Here is a 9,115-nt window from a genome sequence, read left to right on the forward strand (position 1 = left end):
GCACACATCACACACTTTGGTTAGATATTCCAATGCATCCTTTAGCTAGATTTCCTATCACCAAAGTGTTATCTTTCTTAGTTCAGCTTGCCAGATGCATCACTCATCCAAATCCACCAGCTTAGGTGCTCTCCGATAGGTCCTTGCAGGATATAGCTTTCCTCATGTCTGATCTTGGTCTGTTAGTACCTCGTCCTACCCATCTCTTTGGCAAACAGTTCTCTTTTGGATTTTCACTTTCTTTTGATTTGGGATCTTCCCTTTTGGGTCTTGAAGTATCTTTTCCAAGCAATCTCCTTGTTCCCTCCTCAAGGTTGCCACGATCTTCCATATCATGGTATGCTGCGAATGGGGCAATTAGAGTGTAAGGTCTTGATCAGGTCTTTCGTTTGTTTTTCTTTTCTGCTTGAGGGTTCTCCAATGTCGTTTCCACACTGCTTCCTCTAGGATTCATGTGTGATGTTGGGGCAATCCTTGCGTGTTTGTTTTGAGTTAGTTTGTCAATCCTTTGGACGGTTGGTGAAAAGGCCTTGATGTTCTTGGTAACCTTGGCAATTAACCAACAGTACTATAGCAAATCTAGTGCTCAACTACATGGTGGTACTTCTCTTTGAAGTATCCCCCCGCTCAAAAAGCTTCAATGGGTTTCCTTCATCTCCATTATCCCCCATCCATATCCAGCATCCGTCTCTCCTACCCCAGCTGATGCATCAATATCTCTTTGAATCACTCATCACTCTTAGCTTTAGGGATCCACAATCCTAGTCTTAGGGATCCACCAATCCAAATCAACCCACCAAGCCTCATCTTTCGAGATCCACAATCCTAGTCCTAGGGATCTCCGAAACCCATCTTCCGCCAATCTAACTCTTTGAAATCCTGTTGCATCAGCTTTATAATCCCCTCATCCATCTCCCTATCCTGGTTTCCTTTCTATAGCGCTCTGCTCCTTCATCCTCCACCTTCCCTAAGATCTTAAGCTTGCTTCCTCTTGTGCATCTGATTCTCCTTTATCATTCTCCCATAGTGAGAGTTTGAGCTATTTCAGCCCCTTCTCTTTGCCAATCTGAGTCTCCTTGCTCATCTCAGATTCTTGTACTTTTCAAGAAGCCATCGAGCCTCGCTTTCTCTCCTCGCTACCTTCTTGAGGGAGCATCTCACAGTCCATTCTCTCCTCTTCTGCTCTAGCCTTGGGCATCTTATTTTCTTATCTTTGATGCCATGCCACTTGCGGCATCACATCAAAGAGGGGCAAAATGTAGACACCTAAAAACCTTTAGAAAATAAAGTATTTTTATTTTTTGAAAAAGTCCTGATGACATCATCATTTATTAATTAATTAATTAATTTTTATGCCATTAAATCCCTTTATCTTAATTAAAAATATTTAATTAAGGAATCCCTCCCAAAAATGTTTAAATCTTATTTAAACATTATTTCCTTATTTATTAATTATTTAATTAATAAATTGACCAAAAATCCTAAAATAAATAAAAAATTTATTTTTTGCCCAAAACTTGGCCAATTTCCTTATGACCAATAACCTCTTCCAAAATCTTCTAATCCTTCTTTAATTTCAATTAAAGGCTAATCTCATCATTTCCTACCCCTAATCCCAACTCAAAATATTTAATTAAGATTAAATATTAATCCTCATGTTTGTTAAAAAAGTTTTAATAAATATCTCCTCAACCCAAACCCTTGAAATAAATAAAACTTTATTTATTTCCTAAAAATCTAATTTATCCTCATCCTAAGAAGTTCTAGACTCTTCTAGAAAGTCTTCATCCTCATCCTGGGAAATTCTAGACTATTCTAGAAAGTCTTTATCCTCATCCAAAATCTAGACTCTTCTAGAAGATGTCTTTAAACCTAATCCTAATCCCCTCCTAACCTTGTCACATTCCCTAAACATGGGTTAAAACTTACTAACCCAAGCCAAAGTTAACAAATATCTCCTCCTTCACCCACCCTCATTAAATGCCATCCACTTGCCTATCCCTAAGCTAATCCTAAACCATCCTAATCCATCCTCTAATCATTTGCACAAGCCTAAACAAGCTTAAAACTTTCTTAATCAAGTCCAAGTCGAAATTGCTCTCATCACCCTCAAAATATCTCAACCATAAAACTTTATGAAGTCCACTAGGTCATAAATGACTCTTACAAGCCCTTTTATTGCTCTTACAAGTCATTATGAGGGTCTTTATGAAGATTTTATCCCTTGAGCTTCCTTTGTTGACTCATCCTTCCCCTTTCCTCCATCCTCTCACCATGTGACATGTGTCACTCCTTGATTGGCTGTAAGGAAGCACAATCCGTGTGCTCTCCTCTTATGCAATCTGAGCCCTCCATAAGCTTTTTCCCATCCTTGCATCTTAGCCCTCAATCCCTCAAGCCTCTTGCCTATAAATTGGATCCTTCCCCTTTGCAAAATAACACAATCTATGAAGTAAAGTTATAATGCTATTTTGAGAGCCAAATCCATACTAAAGCCATCTATCCACACCAAAAATCCACAATCATCCATTGAAGCCTTTGGAAGCATATTGAGCATACATCCTATCCATTTAGATAAAGCTACTCAACAAGAGAGCTTCTTATTGAGAGAGTCCATTAATGGCTCATATTCTCAATTGAGAGCTCATCTTTGTCTATCTTGAAGTTTATGAATTTTGTTTAGTTTGTAGAAGCTTTATTTAAATTTGGTTTCTATTAGCATACTAACATTGCTCATATAAATGTAGCACTCTTTGGATCAAGTCATTCAAGGGTAGTCTTCACTTTCTTTGGTTCCATTTTCAGAACTTTATTCTAAAACTACAAATCCTAGGTACACCAACTCCTTCACAAAGCTGCACTTCTTCAGGTTTATCATCAAAATGTCTTCCCTCAACTTATCAAACACCTTTGGAATATGCATCAAATTCTCCTCCAACATATTACTAAAGATTAAAATATCATCTAGGTTAAAAATGACATACTTACCCAGAAACTCCTTTAGTACCTCATTCATGAGCCTCATGAAAGTGCTTGGTGCATTAATGGTTAGCCCAAAAGGCATGACTAACCACTTGTACAATCCTTCCTTATCTTGAAGGTAGTTTTCCACTCATCTCCTTCTCTGATGCAAATCTATTGGTACCCACTATTTAGATCTATATTTTTGAAATGCATACCTCCACTGAAATAGTCCATAATATCATCTATCCTTGGCAATAGAAATATATACTTGATTATGATCTTGTTGATATCATATGAATCTATGCACATCCTCCATTCCCCATTCTTCTTTGGTGCTGATATTGTTGGTACAACACATGGACTCAAAATCTCTTGAATCAACCCTTTCTACAACAACTCATGAACTTGTTTGTTCAAATCTTTACTTTCTATTGGTGTCATTTTGTGCACTACCTTTTTTAGAAAAATAGCTCTTGGAATCAAATCCATCTAGTGACTAATCTTCCTCACTAGGGGTAATCCATTAGGTACATTATTTGACAATATTAGGAAACTCTCCCAATAAATCTCCATGTACCTCCTCTACTTCTTATTTACCATCTTTTGGGATGATAAAAAAACACATATGTTGATGCTTCATACTTTGGAGAAACTCCTTTCCATCAGCAAAACATATTTTGGCAACACTATGTACATTTTTTCTTTCACCTTGAATGGTTTTGGCTTATGTTTCACTTCATCCTTTGTTAGAGTGTAGGTATTTTCTCACCCATCATGTAAAACATGCCTGTCAAACTGCCATAACCTACCCAACAACATATGACATATTTCCATAGGTATGATATCACAAAACACCTTATCATGGTAGCTCCCAATCTTGAACTTCATTAGGCATTGCTCATTGAAAATGACCTTGTGGTCATCCTACATCAAGGCAATATAGTATGGATGCGGGTGCTTCTATTTCTTGAGATATAAATTTGTGACCATCTTTTCTGACACCAAATTGTTTCTACTTCCACCATCAATGATCACACTAATCACCTATCTTAATATTTTCACATAGTGCAAAATAAACTCCTCCTTTGATCAAGTTCATACTCTCCACTCAACAAGACTCTCCTATTGGCTAGGACTTTTCCTCTTTCAGTATTTTCACAATGGGATGTCTCTACCATTCATTTATCTTTAAAAGGAAGGGCTCTCTCATCTTCTCCAATCTTAGAGTCTCATGCTAACATTATGACGTAGGTTTTCTTGGTGACCTTGGAGCTTTGAAGACATGGAGCATTATTTTATTATTTTTGGCATTTTAGCTTAGCTCTCATTCTACTTGCATTATGGTATTTTTTAGCTTAATTTCCCTTATTCTTTAGCTTAGTTCCTTTTGTAAGCTCTTTCATTTCATTTAGTTTAGATCTTTCATCTTAATTGCATTCATTGTGATTCCCGGATGCTAGCACTCTTGCTCTCATTTTCAAATCTCTCATTTTACTATGCACCTTGCAATGCTTGGTTCATTTGAGAGCCACCATTTTAAAGCTCTTGCACATCATATATAGAGAGCTATAATCCACCTCTTTATATGTTATATTTCATGGGTATTTTTGAGTATAATGGTTTATAGAAGTGTGACACTTTTTGTACACAAAAGTACAAATGGGATTTCATCTAAAATGGCATCCACTCCTCCACTCTTTGCACCTTTTGATAGAGCCTCCTTGCATTCCTTTCACAATTAATATGGTTAAGAATTTATATTCTCCATTTATGAACAATGTGTTAGAAAGATCCCAACAATTGGTGTATTTTTTGGGTAGATAGTCTTGAGGCAAGATTAGTTGTATAGCTTGATGTTAATAGAAATGTTGCAAATAGCCAAGATACAACAACTAGTTGACTTGAACTATTATGGATACTATCTCCTGCAAACTACAATATGTATACATGGATAAAAATAGAAATTAATAGGTACAAAAAAATGTATATCTCAAATCATGTTTGTTTTACTAATATGACTCATTCATTTGTATGCTTAATTGATTTGTTTAAAAGGACACCAATAGATTGGTCTTCTTTAAAAAATGGTATGATTTTAGAGGAACTACATAAAAAATTCAATGATTAATGTGTGGAATTGATAAGTCATAATTTAATTTTGTTATTTAAGCTTACATTGAACAAAACTGTAATGCTTTGTGTGTTCTTTTTGGAAGTAAAAACCTAGTGTGTTGTTTCATCTTTTTCAATCTTAAATACTAGATAGAAAAGAAATGTTTATTGTGTGTTGTTTATAAGTAACAAATAACACATGTTGTTTAACTTTTTCTAGATGTAAAAATTGAGTAGAAATGAAATGCTTATTATGGACATAAAACATAGTTGAGAACACAAACCTAAAAGAAGTAAAATGAAATTAAGTTTTATTGAAAACTAAATATAAATATAGAGAAATAAAAGAAAGAAGTGATGAAGAAAGGATAGATGTGATACCAAAAAAAAGTGACCAGTTGGGTTAAAGGACTTCCCATGAAATCAAGTTTTATTTTATGTTTAATGATCCACACCACTAGTCTAGTATATATAAGAAAGACCAGCATTGTAGCCCATAGTGCTGGAGTAAATGGTTGTAGGAATGTCCAAGTGTTTTTGGCTTCCTCCTTTATGGTAGTGGAAGCCACCATGACTAAACCCATTTTTTGTGTATGGTTGTGTGAAATCCACAATTTCATTCCAATTTGGATAAGTGTAACATCAACCTCAACTGCATCATATGTCTATCAAAGCTGAGAAAAGAAACAATATGTTCAAATACTGATTGATAATTCTCTAAGGGCCCATTTGGTTGACGAAATAGGAATAGGAAATTAGTAATATGTTTTCTATTTCTTGTTTGGTTCATCAATTAAAATAGGGAATAGGAATACATATTCTTAGTTTTCCCCTAAAATAAGCTTATGTCCATTCCAAAAAGTAGTTGTTATTGGAATAATCATTCTTATTCCCAATATACATTCATGCTCTCAATTCTTATGGCTACAACCAAATAGACCCCAATGCTCTTCAAAATGATGCTTGAAAGAAAAAATAAGATTAGAAGCTCAATCCTTAATTTAAACATTACGAATATAATATAATTGATTCATAATTTAAATAATGTGTTGTGTCCATTACATATTGCACTAGCCACATTTACATCCCAAAATGCAATTTGATACTATGCAATCAATTTATATGATGGATGTTCATATTCAACATATTTCCATCAATAAAGTGATTTTGTCTTCTTCCATGCATGGTTGAGTATGAGTTTATCAAGTACTCCATTGTGATGACTCATGGTGATGACCCTCGAATTTGGCGATTGCCAATTAATTATATTTTATCATCGTTATATATTCGATACTCATTAGTCCATATACTTTAAATTTGGATTTAGATTCAATTTTCCTTGAACTCAGTTCATGAAAATTTTCAAGAGGATTGGTCAAGGAGTTGCATCCTTTCTACACTTAAAAATCAAGGCCTTTTCTTATATTTCATTTTCAAGGGACAAAGTCAAGCAATGAGAGTAGGTAAATGATTGACACCTTTACTAACTAAGATTCATTTAATAATTATGTTCACCTTATCTCAACTACAACCAAAATGATTTTCTTATTCCTTCTTTTCTATCAAACTTCATACTTCATAGGTATTTCTTTGACAAAGCTATTGAAATAACTAGATGTAATCTTTGGAAATTATTATATTGATTATACCCACTGAAGCAGTGAACTTAAAAACTCAACTAAATGTGTGAGAATCATTTTGAACTGCCTTGAGCTATATTGTGCTACAATAAACTACCATGAACCTGGTTAATCTAATTTGAACCATATTGGACCTGATTGAACCAATTTAGGAGGGTTCAAATTATGTTATATTTCTCATCACAAATTAACTTGTAGATTTAAAGAGATAATGTTTACCAAAGCATGATACAAAAGTATGGATAATTTAATTTTAAAATTTTAAATTTGGGGGACCATTAGTGGGTCAAAAAAAATCTAATCATTACTATTGTGAATAACATTTACATACCAACCTTTCTTTATTTCTTACCATTTCACCTTATTCATTCATCTTGTTCCTGAGTACCTATTTTGTGCCAATAACATCCTTACCATAAGGTCTAGGGACTAGTTCCCCAAGTCTTGAACTTTTCTATATGATCAATTTCTTCTCTTATAGCCTTCATAAAATATTCATCTTTACATGACTCATCTTCTATCTTAGGTTCAACTTGTAAAACCAAACACATTTTTTCATTTACCTTGTTCCTTGTCATTACTCCTTTTGTTTTACTTGCAATGATATGTTCCATAGGATAACTTATTGTAACATATCTAGGTGTCCTTTTTCTAGTGTCATTTTCTCTTCTCTAGCCTTTTGTTTAGGTTCATCTCTAGGTTCTTCAATCTTGACCTACAAATCATTATCTATCTCATAGAATAGTTCTTGTTCTACATTTTGATTGTGAAGCCTTTGTCTAGTACTTTCTTCATTATCATAATCATAATCAAGAATATTTTATTGTACTCTAAATTTCTTATTAACTCTTTCATTTGTGCTCTCAACTATTATTCTCAATCTCTTATTCTATCATCTATGCACCTTGATTTTCAATGAATAACCAAGGAATATACCTTCATCACTTCTATGATCAAACTTTCCTATGTCATCCTCTCTCTTTATATAACATTTACTTCCAAAGATTCTAAATTATTTTAGAGTAGGTGTATTCTCAAACCAAAGTTCATAAGGTGTCTTACCCATATCTTGTCTAGTCTATACTCTATTCATGGTGTATACTACAGTGTGAATTGCCTCTCTCTAGTAGATATGTGCCACATTTCCTTCAATAATCATTGTTCTGGATTCTTCACTTACTAACCTATTCCTTCTTTCTTCTATCTCATTCTATTATAGTGTTTTAGGAGTTCAAATTTGTCTCTTGATTCCATTATCTAACAAAAAATGTTAAATTAATTCGATGTAAATTATCCTCCTCTATATGATCTTAAAAATTGAATTCTTAATCCTATTTTCATTCTAAATTTTAACCTCAAAATTCTTAAATTTCTCAAATACTTCAAATTTCTCTCTAAGAATGCTAGCCACATCATTCTTGTAAAGTCATTAATAAGAATAATGAAATACCTTTCACCGTAGAATGATTTAGTTCATGTAGGACCACATAGATCTGTATGAAAAATATCCAATTTCACTAATGTAGTTAATAGTTTTCTTAGAATTAATGAAATATTCTTCTTCTTAGGCATAACACATTCCTCAAAAATCATGTTAAGAGGTTTTATAATCGTTGGCAAGTCTCTTGCTACATTAATATTTCTAATCTTCACAATGTTATAAAAAATTATATGACAAAATATTTTGTTCCACAATCAAGTGTCATCAATCTTAGCAACCAAACAAGTCAACGTTATAACATTTAATTGAAATAGATTACCTTTGGTTCTTATGCATGTTCCAATTAGTTTACAATTCTTTCCTTTTATAATACATGTCTTCTTAGTGAATTGTAAAAGATATCCCTTATCTACAAGTTGTCCAACATTTGAAAGGTTATGTTTCAATCCATCAACAAAATTGACATACTCAGTGGTAGTTTTACCATCAAGTGTAATAAATCATTTTCTCTTAATAGGAAATGGAGAATTATTTCCAAATCTAACTACTACACCATCACCATCTTAGCTTTTGAATTTAAAAAAAAAGTTCTCTATCACATGTCATATGATGTGAACATCCATTATCTATTATCCAATCACACTTTTTTTTTTTCACATGTGTTACAAGTATTTTTCTTCTTAACAAGACTCTCTTAATTTTAAGAAATAAATCCTATTTAATTTCCATTATCATTATCTAGAAATTTTGTCTCTTTGAAATCAAACTCATCATATTCATCGAAAAATAAGTAATCTCTTGTAATCTTTAATTTATAAGGCTTTTTGGGTTCCACCTTATTTTCTCTCTTATGACATTGATACGATAAATGAAAAAATTGTTTACAAGTTCAATAAGAAAAAGATTTCTTACTTATGGTTACCTCTTTTAAATTATTTATAGAGCTTCATCAATCTTC

This window comes from Cupressus sempervirens, chromosome 5 (genome assembly GCF_028749045.1).
Source record: "Cupressus sempervirens isolate cs-2001-9-10 chromosome 5, ASM2874904v1, whole genome shotgun sequence".
In the NCBI taxonomy this organism is placed as follows: Eukaryota; Viridiplantae; Streptophyta; class Pinopsida; order Cupressales; family Cupressaceae; genus Cupressus; species Cupressus sempervirens.